The following is a 15496-nucleotide window of genomic DNA, read 5'->3' as shown; positions in this document are numbered from 1 at the left end:
TTAGAAGAGCTGGGAATGTCCTTCAGCCCAGGTCTATGAGCTGTGAATCTTCATGGTATTCTTCCCAGTCTGGAACAGGGCAGCAAAATCACAGAGAGCGGGATCTAAGGTGTGTCGTTTCCTCTGGTGTTTCCTGATTCCTCACTCAGGTGAATGGCTTCAGTGGATATTATTCTGTATCTCCTTTGCAGGAAGATCTAGGAAGCCTAGATCTCCATCTCATTCAGAGATCCAAATTTTGCTATTTAGATGCCTAAAATTTAGAAAGTACAGCAGGGAACCTAATTTCCTTTTGTGGATTTATCTGATAGTAGCCCATAAATTGAATTTTAAAATATTACCCTCAGTCCTAGAATAAATGTTGCTGCTGCATCCCTGTGCATTTCCCGTAACTTACGTTACCTGCTATCAAACCAGGCAGACCAGTCACATCTTTGCAAGACTCTTAGAAAATTAATATGAAGATGTTGCTTCTCAGAAAGCAAAACAGTATTCGGTGTTGTGAGGTGAGTCATCAGCCATCTGCCACGGTTGTACCTACTCGGTCGATCACATACGAGATGTGGAGCAGATGTCACACAATCATGCAATTCTGAAAACAGCACAAGATATTCCAGGAAAACAGATTTGCCAGCACTGAGAGTCTTCAGAGTGTGGCCGTATTTAACGACATCAAAGTTAAAAGTCACTAAAAAAAGAGCCTTCTCAAATTAGTAAGAAAGATACTAAGAGAAGAGCTGTTACAAACATTTTCCTGTCCGCACTTTTGTGGTAAAGAATGAAGCAAAACTTGGTGAGGAATTTAAAGTCCACAAATAATGGATCAGATCCCCAACTGATAGCAAGAGGTGTAAGTCCGTTAGCTTCAGTGAAATGATGCACGTTTACAGCTGCTAAGGATCTCGTTCTTTGTGAAGTATCTTGCAATGAATTTTGTCCTGAATCAGTATTATGAATTAAAGAAGAGTTGCCACTATAAATAAATGAAAAACAAAAGGACTGAACAGAGATATTATTGTGGGATAAATCTTTTATTTTGTAGTGTGTTATCCTACTGCCCGGGGCTGGACTGCTGCATGGGAGGGTAACAGGAGAGACAGCAGGTGCCCTGCGCAAGTGGCAGCTCTGAAGGAACTAAACCTTAAAAAGAGGATATTCTCCAAAGGGTGGTTGTCCCCTCTGTTGCAGGTGTTTTCATTTCTTTCCCATACTGCGCTGCATGTAGAAACATAGCCATGTCTCCTTTGGTGCCGTGGTGGAGGTAGTAATGTACGGTCTGACCGAGGGGCTAGGAGGAGTCATGGTTTGAATGAAGGGACTGCTGAGCGCAGGATGCTACAAAATATAATGTCGTATCTGTACAGTTATTTCTTTAGCTTGGACCTTTTTGCAGTCAGTGTACAGCCACTGATTTTAATTATTGTGGTGTTAAATATCTCCAAATCCCTACCATTTCCAAATTCAAATGCAAACATTTTCAAACTGATGGTAATGTATAGTTGTTTTTTTGCAGTGCTGTAGCCCAGGACTGCCCAGAACGCCATTGCTTGCAAACTGAGAGCTCATAAAAATGTGAGGCACTCCAATAATTTTAAATCACTCTGTCCTGACGAGAGTGATTTAAAATCATTGGAGCGCTTCACATTTTTTCAGTTGTTCCAGTTTGGAAAGTAGTCAAGCAACATTGTAGCATACTGCATGAAAGCAACCTGCCTGAAATAATAATTTTAGTTTTTCAAAACAATGACACTGAATTAGAAATGTCACTATGAAAAGATGTCAATCAAGGGCTCTCTAAATAGGCATCTCAACCTACTTTTCTTTTATGGCCCAGACTCTCAAGGCAGCAGTATAGTCCAGTAGGGCCCTAAGGGACACATCCGTTTTGAAGTCAGAAGGAAACTATTGTTTTCAATAGATGGAGGGCCAGAAATCATCTTTATTCAGAAAGTCAAAGGGTATTAAGAAACTGAAGAGATTCTGAATTGTGGGCAGGGATGGAGATTGAGCCTTTGGTAGAACAGAATTTATGATCAAGTCATTGCAAAATTGCAGTCTTACAAACACTGGAAGTGAAATGTTGCTGTCAGCTCATTTCATTTCTGTTAATTCTGCAGAGCTGGAACTTGATGTGATGCAAAAGAGAGCTTATGGACTCTACTGCTCTGGATTCCCTCGAGGCTCTCGGATTCTTAGCGACACTGGGTTTTTGCTGTTGGAACGTCAATGTGGTACCAATTGCGATGTGAAATGCTTTGATGACACTGAAAGAAAGAAAGGGAGCACGTGGTAGGAATAATGCTCAAGCAGGTGTAAAGGTGGGGCTAGACTGCCAGGCAGCATGCCAGAGGCAGTGCTGTGCTGTCCCGCAGCAAGCCAGTGGCAGTTCCTTGGAGCAGGGAGTATTTTCAAGATGCTTTCCTTTGTCTCATGGTGGTGGTGCATAGTCACAGCTTGTTCTGCAAGTAAATCCTGCCTCAGTGATCAGCAGAAGCATCACTCATATTTTGAGAGTCTTTCTCTTCATCAAAGATGAGATGCCACAGTTAAAGCAATTTAGAAAAGCTGTTGCAGCTCATGGTACACGTAAAACAGTGGCAGAACAATGGACTGAAAATGTTTGGATTTACCCGTGTTCTGAATTTTGCTTGCAAGCCATATGTTACTTTTGACAAGTAATTTGAAGGCCAGCCTGCAGCAGATGTGAGATAAAGAGGAGACGTTCAAAAAGCCACTCTTGATTTTTATGGGGGCAGATAAGAATCACTTTCTTAATAGTAGTTTCTGCACTGGAAGGAAATCAGGCCCCTATGCCTATGCATAGCCACAAAGCTAGACTTCACCCCACGAGCACACAGAGATGGGGAAGAGGAGACAGAATGACACAAACTATGACAAGGTAGATATTTGGGAAACTTGTCCAGCATATTTTTTCTTGTTGAACACCAGATTCTAAGGGTTGAACTCAGCTGATCTGGGACACGAAACATTGCAGCGGGATACCTTTCCCATCTCAGCCAACCCAAGTTATTGCAGCTCAGACTCTCTATGCTAGAATATTCACGAAGTGTCCATATTTATTCACAGCCAATATACAGCTGTAGTGTAAAATAATTCAAAAGTTGGCCACAGACCACTCATAGGTAATAGAAGATAATATAGTAATCAAATAAGTTATTTTTTTATAAAACTGTTTTTTCTATTCCACCCCAAGAGAAATGTAATACCCTTACACTAGCTGTATGCACTGCTTTTGTGCCTGTGAATAGGCAGGTTATTGTATCCCACAGTAAAAATTAATTTGAAGTGTGTTACTTTAGTGGCACACTGATTTAATCAAGTTATGTTGTGTTTGCTTCTTTTCCTCTGTAACAGATGTATTTAGCTTGTGCCAGAGAAAAAGGTTCCATACAAATGGATAGGGGCAGAATTTTTTTGTATTGCATGTTTTCATATGTAGAGCTTAAAATTGGCTTTAAGAATTTTTAAATTATTTTTATACGTAGGCGCATAAACACACATACATATATATATATATACATGTAATTATTGTAAAATCCTCTAACGTATTTGGAGAAAAAATTGTGCTTTTTGAGCAAGTGGGAGAAAGGGAAAGAGAAACTTGATGATGGTAACTCTACTGTCTATGAAGTTCGTGATCTCAAAATAGCTGTGGGCCAGAAGAGGCCAGAACTGGCAACTCAGATGCTTAGAGAAGAGTCAAAAGTACAGGAATACAGAAGGGGTAGCACCAGTTCTCCTGTGTCTAGGGAGTGGTTTGGTGTATGTTGTCTTTATATGTATACAAGCGAAGGCATACTACCCATACACACACACGTGTGTCTATACACACACACACACATATATATGTCTGCTGATTCCCAGAGTCCATCCCATAGGCTTGTTTCAGCTCAGCATCAGATACAGCTGAGCTGGAATGAGGGCTGTTACAGTCATAGGGAAGGAATAAAATGGGACCCAGCCGAGGCTGCACCTCTCCCTCCTGCTCAGTGTGTTGGATCAAAGACACATGGAGACCCCCTGTCCCACCCACCCCTGCAGATACCAGAACAGACGTGGTTCCTCCCCGCTTCCCGTCCTCTGGCCGCCAGTGGCACCAGCCAGCTACACTCAGCTGCTGAAGCAACCAAAACCAAAACCTCTGACAATCGGAGAGCTTCCAGTGATTTCAACTCAATGTTCTCTGCCTGTGATAATCCCATTTTTTCCCGACCTTTCTTCCTCCTGTCCTTCCCTTCCCCCTTCTTTTTTTTTACCTCACTTTCACTCTCTATTTACACTGTGTAGCACTCTTCTGTTGTTTTTCTTCCTCCAGAACTTTTCTCTCCATCACTTTTCTTTCCATTTTGCTTATCCCCTCCCAACTGTACTCCCATAAAACAGTAGTATGATGGAACTGTCACACTGTTTCTCCACCTGGGGTCTGTCTTGTCCATTTTATTTGAGAGCTTTTAATGGAAGAGGCTGTATGAAAACCCTTGACTGTATAGTGTCCACCATAATAGGTCCTCCTTTTTGGCGGGCCTTTACACAATACCTTGTTAAACATGAGTCACGATAATCAGATCCTACAACAGCATTATTTGTCTAAAATAGTGCTTCTCCTCTGCTCTGCTGTTTCCCCACCACAGCCACTTCACACATTTACACAACTGCTTCCTTTATATATCAGTGCTCTGTAATCAGCGTATGGTTCATGTTACAGGTTTCTCAGGTTTCAAAGTGAAATAAAATGAGCTTTCTTCCATTTTGAGAATATCCTTCTTTTTAAGAAGTCCAAACAAAGACGCACATTATTAGTAAGTTCACAAGCGGCTGCCAGAAGGCAGAAAATTTAGAATGGAAACACAAGTGAAATAACAGAAATACCGCTTGTTGTTTGCTCTTGGTGCGACAGCAAGGGAAAATATTTAGAAATTAAAATGATTAATTTATTTGTATTTTTAATAAAGCAGATGTGGTTTTGTAATATTTGCCAACGTCGGTACTCCAGAGCCTAACCATGGGTCAAATCCTTCTGTGGTGTAACTGTTGGGTTCTTAGGGTTCCTCCAGGGGTGAGTGTGGTGCAATGCTATTAGCATCAGTTAGCGAGCAGCCTTTCAGTTGTTTTGTGCAAAGCCTGAACGGTCTGCAATAAAGAAAGAGCAAAATACAAAGGCTCAAGCTCCTAGATCAAATCTGTCCTTAATTTTTGGGTTGGAAGCCTTATCCAAAGACTCATAAACATCAGGATTTTAGGTTCTTCTTGCTTCTCTGTTATCGATACAGCTATACAGTACTTATGTCAGTATACATAAACCGTTTAAACTCATGCTGGAATATATACCTGAACCTTCTGGTTCAACTTCGGACCTTAAAGGAGAGACCTCAAACGGAGCAGAGGCTCTGCTCCAGCAAAGCACTTAATTTTACGTAAACACATTGCTCCAGCTTTAGAAGAAGTGGGGCTGAAAGACTGCAAATTAGAGGAGCTAACGGAGGCAAATCCTGTACTACTGACCCGATGAATTCCAAGGTTAGAGCAAAGGAGAATTGAAACCGTTGTTTCCGTAGTCTCAGATTAGTCATAAACATGCATTTAGCTTGTGTTTAAATGCTTTGTCAGAGCGAGGAAGTAGTCTTCCCTCCAAACTTCTGTGTAAGCAATGTCTGTGCCTTTTGAACCAGACTCCTGACTATTCACAAAAGTGTGTCATAGTTGGTCATCATAGTAAACTGACTCAGTAATGGAAAAGGTCTCTGGAGGATCACAGGTTTGACAAACTGGTTTGTTTATTTCTGTTTTCATTAATACCGTAACTGTTCTGGCCACAGAATTTATCCCATTTGACTTTGAAAGTCGTGACCCTTGAGAATACCATTTTAAAGAAAAAGCTGTTTTTTACCATTGCGACCAACTCATTAGAAGGCAGCACATTATATCTTTATTAACGTTGAACAGCATCTTATACCATAAAGGGCCTATTGAAATTAGTGGCTTAATTGCAAAGAAGGTTATTTACTGCTCAGCAGTTTTCACTGTTCCTAAATATGTGACTTTACAAACAGTGCCATAAAAATCCTAAGTATTTCTAAAATGTCCCACTTCTTTGGTCTATGCAATAGGAAGCGTTGCACTGTAACTTTAAAATGCCAAAAATAATCAAGAAGACATGTTAGCCATCTCTTAAGACCGTTTAATTTCCAAGCCAATAAATTCAGCTGCTGGATTTTTGTCCTTTGTTTTAGGATGTGACAGTTCTGTTGCATAACAACAATTGAGGAATCTCAAAAGTCTCCAAAATGTTATAATATTCTGTGGAGGCAAATGCAGAGTCATTTTTCGTTTAGTTTTGCAGCGGGGAGGGGGCACTGGAATGGCAGCATGTTGCCTTTTTTTTTTTAACATCTAGTTTATGAATCATTCTAAAATATTCTTTCATTTGGAATTAACTTCAGATATTCCTGTTCTGACAAGCAGAGTAAATATTTTAGCAAGGACTTTTTAGAGAGACGTTTTGACAGTAACATACTCCTCCCTTAGTGTTACAAACGCAATACTTGCTATCCAAACCCAGAGTCGGCGTTTTAATGGAAATGGTTCCAAAAGAATACGTAGGATGTTACAAATGTAAAATGCATTTAATGAAAGAGTATACAGATGTCTTTCATGTATTTTAAATAAAAATGCCTAATTTGAGACTTGAGAAAGTCAACAGCGATCTCTGAGCCATATGCTTGTTATTACAATAGTATGTTGTGTATAACTGTCATTCAGTGAGAAACAACACAGACCAAAAAGGGAAAGACATATAAAAACATGAAGTTAAAGGAGGAGAGACCATCTTAGAAAGCATTTTTATTATGTTTTTGTCTTGATTAGAATAGATCCCTTTCTTGCTTTTTCTTTGCTCGCATAATTCCTGCTGATGTCTATAGGGCTTATTGAAGGCATAGGAAAAGGAGAATAGAGGCCAAGCTGCGTGGGCTATAGTGAACCAAAACTGCAAAGGGATGCATACTTGACAGAGAGTTTAAAATAAAAATAAACCACAGTTTCTTTGCTTGGTTTCTGGAGCAGAAAGTCGCAAAACAAGCAGAAAACTTTTGGTTCTTGAAGAAATGGTTAGTCTAGCTTCCTTACCTCAACAGCTCCGAGTGTTTCAGACTTTAACCTTCATTTCCATGAAAAGAATTTAGACCTAATTCAACCTAGGTTTATGTCTGTGAAACCGGGGCCTCTGAAAATATTTCAGAAGTAGCTTTAGCCTTATGTTTGCATTTTTTTCTTTTGCAAATGTGGTGGAGGTAACCTTGATTTGCTAGTTAGTGGAGTCACGCTTTATTGTGGCAGAAAACTAAGAACAGTCCTTCAGTGAAAATAACAAAGACCTACCCCATGGTGATTGATGAGAACGTTGTACAAGTGAAATGAGCTGGAAAGTCATCATCTTGTCTTTTCCTTTGCCACAGGAAAAGCATAACAGAGAGATTTCTTTTCTTCTGGTCCTGATAAGGAATCTAACGAAGCATAAGGAGAGGTTACACAGCATGGAAATGTGTTACACCCAGCTGCTCACTAGCTTGCAAAGCTGCAGTAAATAATACAGTTGCTATTTAATAAACAAAAGAAAACAGAAATCCTTTGATAGTGATCCCTAGCCTCTCTCATTTGCCCTTCCGAAGATATATTTTGTTTCTACTTAATTGACTGTCATTTTGCAATAACATAGACTTTGATATTGTATTGTATGATTTGTAAGGCTTGGGTGTTTTTTTTTTTTTTTTTTTTATTGTTGATAGGGAAAACAAAAGACTTATCTTTCTAGGGCCTAATTCAGCAAAGCCCACATGTATGTGCTCCAGGTTGTCTGGATTGTAGCTACTTTTATTCTCATAGGTTTTCCGTGAATGGTTACAGTGAAGATACACAAGAAGACGTAGTTTTCTTTTCCACATATGCTTACATAAGCAATAGCATACTTTTTCGCTTGTCACAAGTCATCCTTTTGAGAAGCAATGATGCGTTTGTCACAAGCTACATTTGTCACATGCATCATTTGTGACACTTTACTTTCAAAAGATACTTCTTCGTGGAAGCAGTTTGTTCCATTGATTGGCTCTTTTTACAAGTTAACTTCTAACATATCTTTGACTTTTTATTAAAAATCTCTTAGAGATTGTTTTGTGTAGCATTCGGGGAGGTGGGGGAAGGGAGAGAATATTGTGCCTGTGAAACGTTGGAGGCAATCTTCTCTCCTCCCAAGAAGACTATTGACGCTCATGTTGCACCTCATGTAGCATCCCCAAGCCTCACACTCACCCCAAAGCAGAACTGATTCTTGTCTATTGTGCTAACATTAAGAAATAAGTAGGCTCATCGCTCATAGTGTCACTACGAGTTGAAGATGCCTCCTTTCTCAAGAACCAGTCAAGTGTTCAAAAGAAAATAAGGCGAGGTTTACACTAATTTACGCTAATGTAAATCAGTGTCATTTTGCTCAGAACTAGAGGGGCTATGGCCCGTGGCACTTCAGAGAAACCATACCCCACCACTGCAGCCACAGCAAACATCTCAGGCACATCACTACCTGTTACAGTTTGTTATATCTGAAATCCAGAGGTGAGCTGCCGAGGCGTGCTAGTAGCTGGCATCTTCTGCTGATCTACCTTGCTCGGTAATCACCTGGCCTGTGGGAGGCAGCAACCCAAAGGGATGGAGTAGGACCACAGGGCCTGAGAGTTGAGTGTGGCGGGAGAAGAAATGGCTGAGTGGGATGTGGTGCAGTGAACACGTAAAGAGAAGGGTCAGAACTGGGGATGGGGCAGGAAAGGGGTGAATGAAGGGAGGAAAGAAAGAAGTAAAGGAAAAGGTAGGAAATCAGAAAAGAAATGAGAAAGTGATAGACCATGTAAGTGGAAGGGAACGGGCAGCCACTCCCCTCGTCTGGTACTATTGGCCAACTTCTCATGCTTTCATTGAAAACAAAAGACTTTGTGCACTTGCTTGACTCCTCTTGCAAAATATCTTCTCAGTGCCTTGTCTGTAGGATAAAGTGCTTGCCTGTTCCCCTTGTAAAGCTATTGGTTCAAGAGCTATTGATTTTTTTAATTCAACGGAATAGAATTGCGACTGAATTGCTACTGTAAATATGGAGAACAACTCGATCTTCTCAGTACTTCCAAGAAACCATTCTCTTTTTCCATACTTTTGATTTAGTTGTACTAAAAGGCATCAGTACGATTCTCATCCTGATGACAGTTCATACAATGCTATAACAGCATTGCAAAGCTATATGTACAATTTTTGTACTGGGGCTCCTGGCCAAGCTAGTTCCAGTATGTGACTGTCCCCTCTCAGCTCTTCCTTGAAGCCCATTTCTACCCATAACTTATATCCAAAAAATCTTCCCTCAGGTGTATACCCTTGGTTTTCTTGGAGGTTGTTATGCCTTTATAACTAAAAGCAAATTCTGGATCTTTGGAGTACTTAACAAACATTAACCAGTGAATCTTTGCAACACTCTTGAAGTAGTTAACCATTATCCCTGAATTTATAATATGGAGCAAGAGAGGCAGCAAAGTTAAATGAACTCCTGTGACTAGTGCTCGGGTAGTAATTGACCCCAGTGTTGAGCTATTGTACAGCACTGATGAGCATCCCGGTACTTCTGCCATGCAAGTATATTGCAACCCCCAAAAATTATTGAAAAGCAGCTTTTAAAAAGTGCACAACTGAGCTTTATTTATTATGTATTCCCTGGAGAGATTAAGAAGGGATTGTCTTGTTACGTTCCTCAGTCTTCACATCTTTAATAAAAATTGTTAACTATTTATTAAAAGAATGCCTCACTCTGGACAATAGCTGTATTTTGATGTCTGGTGTCATGCTGACACTTTTGTCTCAGGGAAGGTTGGCTACGTCTCTCTGAAGGTCCTGCTGGTTCCGATGAGTGTGGGAGGAGGATGGAAATATTAAAAAACAGTGGGACCAGCTCAGGTCTTTGAAAATTGATGGATAGAGTCTCAGTGACTTCATTGGGCTTTGGTTGTGCCTAATATGAGGCCATCTTCTTCCTCAGCATGCAAGTGCCGTTCATGACTACGCTGAATTCCTAGACGTTTTTATGATGGAAGCCATCAAAATTAATTATGCCCAAAGTCCAAACTCTACAGTAACCCCAGTTTCTAATCCACAGAAGTGACTCTGCTATCCTGCCAGCCTCCTTTATAGTGCCTTGAGCTCTTAGATATCTGTATATGTCACAAAATAGATTTTGCTGTATATCAGGAAATGGAGCAGGCCTGTGTTATAATAAGTTTAAACAAGTTTTCTATTAAACAAAAATTGCTGGACTGAGTTTATAAGTTTGAAGGAGCCATAGGAATTAGGTGCCCGAGTCCTATTGATTTTAAATGACGTTTGCATTTCTAATCTGTAGGATCCTAATGACTGCTTTTTTCTCAGTTTTTAGAAAAGCGTAACTTATTTTCTTGCTGCCATGCAGGTGTTTCATAAAGAACCCATGCATTTTTAGTGGATACTATTTAAAAAAACAACAGAGAGAGAAATTAAGGAACAGTCTTCTTGAGCCTTTTGTGTCTAGCCAAGGATTTGACAGTTTTCAAAAAAGTCTTGGCTGAAATGTTCAAAGCTGCCTTGAGTGTAGGCGATCTGGTCATCCAGATCCCCTGGGATACTTCTAAAGTCTCATCCTTTGTTGTTATGTATCAGCGTATAAACAAATCTCAGCCTTCTTGATGGCACACTGCAGACAAATCCAATGAGAATTTCTGCAGAAATGTCAGTAATGTTGCCAAGGTGTTGATAGACCATTAGGAAGAGTAGTCTGTCATAAATCTGTATGTATTTACATAATTTGAATGCTCCTCTGGACCAGAATCCATGTGGTCTAAGCTGTTTGCACACGATTTTGAGCACGTTAAGATGTTAGTCTTTGTTCTGAGGTTAGCCCTTCTTGTGCTCAGGTGACAACATCGGGCAGTCATCTCCCAGGGCCTTCCACATTATCTCTAATGTGAGCTTAAGTTAGCAGCCCCCAGAAGATAAATTTACAGATTTACTCTTCTAGGAGACTTTACCTCCTAGGTCCAAAGCTGTTTGTAAAGCATTTTTCTTGATGTATGTGCACAGCATTGTTTCAGCTTTCTAATCACTGACCAGCTGGCTTGTTAGTGAATAGAGCTGTGGGCCCCTTGCCACGTTTCATGTGAGGTCTTGGCTGGGTGGCCAAGCAGGCAGCCTGCAGCCAGTGTCAAAGCAATTCAAGAGGTATTGGCACAGCAGTGTCCCCATTAATTTCTGCTTGTCACATGCTGTCATGCAAGTTACACCAGAGAGGAAATGACCGTTAAAAAAAAAAAGTACGCTTGTGGCACTTGGTCCCCTCCAGACGTTATCCCCGAGGTTAAACAAGTGGATACAATTAGCTGCTATCCACAGACAGCTGCAGGGAAGGAGAAGCTGAGATCTGGGCCCCACAGCAACGTGTCTTTCCTGTTAGCGAGGAGCGTCGGCTGTCAACATATGCCATATTTTTAACCCTTCATGGAGTCTAAGTAAATTAAAAAGAGCTATTATGACTGACAGTGTCATGAAGGTGCTGGTAAATAGCTGTAGTGCTGATTGAGCAGCGTTCTTCTCTAGGGAAGGGGTTTTGTTTGCTAGTACCATTCCTCGCAAGGACGGGTGTGAGCAGCGCTGGAGGAGAATCAGCTCATCGGTGGTTGATAATTTACTGTACTTTGTAGATTCTGGCAGGGAGTGAGACAGTGCTTTCTGTGAACTCCTCTCAGAAGCATACTGAACTAGTTAAAGGAAGTCACATCCAGCTTTGTGGATTTTCTGGGTGGACTAATTTATCGGATTACATCAAGAGAGCTTCTACAAGGATTGCAACAAGTGATGATATGCTTAGGATGTCCCAAAATACAGCTTGGGAATGCAGAAGCAAAGTCTATGAAGAGGAAATGGCAATGATGTCCCACAATGAGAGAAGGAAATGTGTACTATTAGAAGCAATCAAAAGTCTTTTTTAAAAACTGAAAGCACTAGGCTGTATTGAGAGATGATAGAGATAGGGGAGTATACACACTGCTCCAGAACAGATTGACTTAGTCAAGTGAAAGTCTGGGGTTTACCTCAGGAGGAAGAGGATCACAGCATCCGTCGGAGGAAGGATGACTTGTCTCATTGAGAAACATTACCATTAAAGAAGCTGGAATTATATGCAAAGTATACTCCAGAATTCAAGCTGCAGCTCTGCCCCAGCTATTCAGCTCGACCTGACATGACACCTAGATACCAAATTTTGACTGGTGTCAGTCCCCAGACACGTGCCAGAAGGGACTTCAGAGCCAATGCATACAAATCACAGATACTATTTCAAGTCATTCGTATGGGGCTTACCAACTGGGTGAGCCAGTAAAGAGTTTGGGGAATTTCTTGGTTCATTTTAGTCCTCATCTCTTTTTCAGATGGTATGAGGAATAAAAGAACAGAGTGGGTAACAACTGTCAAACCAGGATGCGCTGTGAGAGACTACTGTACCCAATACAGTTTTATGAAAAGCTTGTAATAAAAGAAAGGAAGTTTCCCAGAAAGTATTTGGGGATGTACAAAACTGTGATATCACCCAGAGATATAGGAAGAATATCTGTTTGTTTGCTTATCTAGGTTCAGATCTCTAAATTCTGTTAAGAGCTGTGCCTTCTGTTGATTTTTCTACTGGGCACAAGGAGTGGAAAGGTTTGAGTGGTGAAAAAGATTGTTAATCACAAAGTTACATTTACCTGCTGTAAAAATTTCACAGCCAGGACAGGTCTTGGTAACAGTGCCATATTTGCCAATTTCTGTCAAATTGTTAAAACAAAATTGCCCTCTGTTCTCATTTAATTTGCATGTATTTTCTCTTAAAAATGCCATTAGCCAGATAGAAAATGTTATGTGTTTCATTTGCATGTCTGGTAATTCCACTTTGATGGGAATTTTTGGTACACTGAATCATTAAAAATAAGTAGGACAATAGTTACATAAGTTTACTTTCAGTCATGCAAATTCTTCACATCAGATATGAAAAATAGCAGCTGATGATAAAGTAAAAATTGAAAGATCTATATTGCAAACTGACTGGACAGGTGTTGAGCTAAAAATATGAGAAATTGATGTGGAAAGACTTACAGACACTTAAATTAATATTGATCTGCCCAAAATGAAATGCATCCATATGTGTGCCTATGCATGTGTACGTACGTATGTATCCCACAGGTGTTAAGTACACATTTCATATACTGATTTTGGTCTTTGGTTTACAACTAGTGAGATCAGTTGGAAAATCTGGCAGTATTAAGATACTGGTAAAACAGACATGTACTAAGATTGAAACTTTTAAAGACCTCTGAAATATTAATCCAGGTCTCTATTTTAAGGAGGGCAGACAGAAGGTTACTCAGAACAGTTCCTTGAACGCAATTGGGTGCATCTGGTTATCTTAATCTAGTCTTAATTATGTCACCTTTGCTGCTGGTGAGCACTGGTGTTTGGGGCGTGTTTGGAGCACTCCAAAATATGCGTGATCAAGATCTCCTGCAACAGTACAAATTCAGTGGTTCCCTTCTAACTCAGAAGGGACTGTTGGTGAGTTTAAGCAAAGGGACTAGAACATGTTAAACTTGCTGTGGTGGCTATGAATTTAATTCAGTTTACAAACAGGAGCGTGACAATGATAGGAAAATAGCACCTCAGTATACTGAAAGCTATTATACACAGACATGAAATTCAATCATAAACCTATGGCAAAGCAATAGCGTTGTTAAGCCTCAGACTTTTTCAAAGACTACCATGGGCCTCTATAATTCAGTTAAAATTTTGCATTTTTTCCTGAAGCTTGTGCACACTTTTGGCACTTTTGTTTGAGACTGACATATAATGCTCATGATATCCAGGCAGGTCTGTGCATAATAGTGACATCTGCAAGTCTTACTAGATTGACTGTTACCTGATTATTGTATTCCCCAGTAATTTATATAGGACTTTCTAATCTTGGTTATCTTACTAATTCTAATATCAACCAAAATAGTCTTCAAAACAGTGGTTTAGAGACTCCAGTCCTTCAGGTATTGTATCTTTTTAATTGTTACACAAAAAGTTCTAGCCATTTAAAAATAAAGATTAAAAAAACAAACAAACAAAAAAAAAAAAAAACCAAACCCAACCCAACTATATTCAGTTCAGTGTTTATACTTTTGCAGTGGACTTGTATGGAAAACATTGACTTCAATGGGATTATTCAGAACACTAAAATGCAGGTACACATACATGCATACCTTTGTGAGTGTCCATGTTTGTAGGGTTCGTCATCTTAACAACTGATCTGTGCTTTCTTTCATATAAAAGTAGTTTAAAATAGATCAGAAACTGTTTATCAGAATATATTTTAAAATATCCGTTAATCTACTGTAAGTGTATTAAAGTATCTTTGATATGATTAAAATAATTTTACAATTCAAAAATAATTACGCAAATATTTTAATTCATATTAAAATATATATAAAAGTGTTGCTTAATTTTCAACAAATTGTTTACCGTTAGGGTAGCAGCATACAAAACACCAACAATTATTAGACCAATTCCTTACATGAGCTTGGCAGATATTAGTCCCCTTCTTCTAATAATACACTACATGAATTTGCTCTATTTTTCTCTCTGCACAGCATTTTATTCTATGAACAGAAAATGAACATTTTATCTTGTACCATAAGGTTGATTAATACGACTAAGTGAATGGGTCATTTGGATTTATTGTTCTCTTATCAAAACAGTGAACATATTTAGATTGAACATGCTGTGAGGTTCACATTCTCTCGGTCCTCTCTAGTTAATTGACAGGAATATCACAGCAGTCCTCTGTTCTGAGGGACGACCCTTACCCTGTGAATACTTTCATGGAAAGCAATAGGACTACTCTGAGATAAACTGTTACCCAATATAAGGAAAAGTAAGAGCTTTGTATCCTGGGTGTATATTGGGTTGGATCATGAGTGACTCCTGAGAGGCTATAGTGTGGCTTGGTGAAGGCAAAGAGCACAGCCTCCTCCTCCCCTTTCTGAATGCCCTGCAGGGAGACGGATCAGAATAGCTTTCTCCTGAGAGAAGACGGGAAAGGGCACAAGGGCAGGGATCTATCTGCCTCTTTCTGTGTCTCAGCCGCTGCACCCAGCTGGCTGCGTGGAGAAGAGCATCCTGCAGCTCCATAGGCTGTGGCAAATTGCTTCGCCGTCCCCACCATCACAGTTGTGGCATTCTAGATAGGCCAGTGTGATGGGTTCCCAGCACAGTGTGAGGACAAGATTTAAAAAAGAAAATCACTGCATTTAACAGGGAGTCACTACATTATTAGTAATGCCTTTGGGATTCAGTGTAACAACATTAATCATGTCTTTTGCTATTCATGTATCTGTACTGTGTAATTCCT

At 39.9% G+C, this 15496-nt stretch overlaps 1 protein-coding gene across 1 annotated transcript in view; it reads left to right on the top strand.

Moving 5' to 3' along the window:
- The window catches only part of CDK6 (cyclin dependent kinase 6), a gene marked incomplete at its 3' end in the record, with an annotated part of 126806 nt that overhangs the window by 35806 nt on the left and 75504 nt on the right, over window positions 1-15496 (top strand). The gene's annotated exons all lie outside the window — the stretch shown is intronic.

This window comes from Vanellus vanellus (genome assembly GCF_965231255.1).
Source record: "Vanellus vanellus genome assembly, chromosome: 2".
Taxonomy (NCBI): domain Eukaryota; kingdom Metazoa; phylum Chordata; class Aves; order Charadriiformes; family Charadriidae; genus Vanellus; species Vanellus vanellus.
Note: the sequence above shows the minus strand (reverse complement) of the source record. Positions and strands in the feature narration are given on the sequence as shown.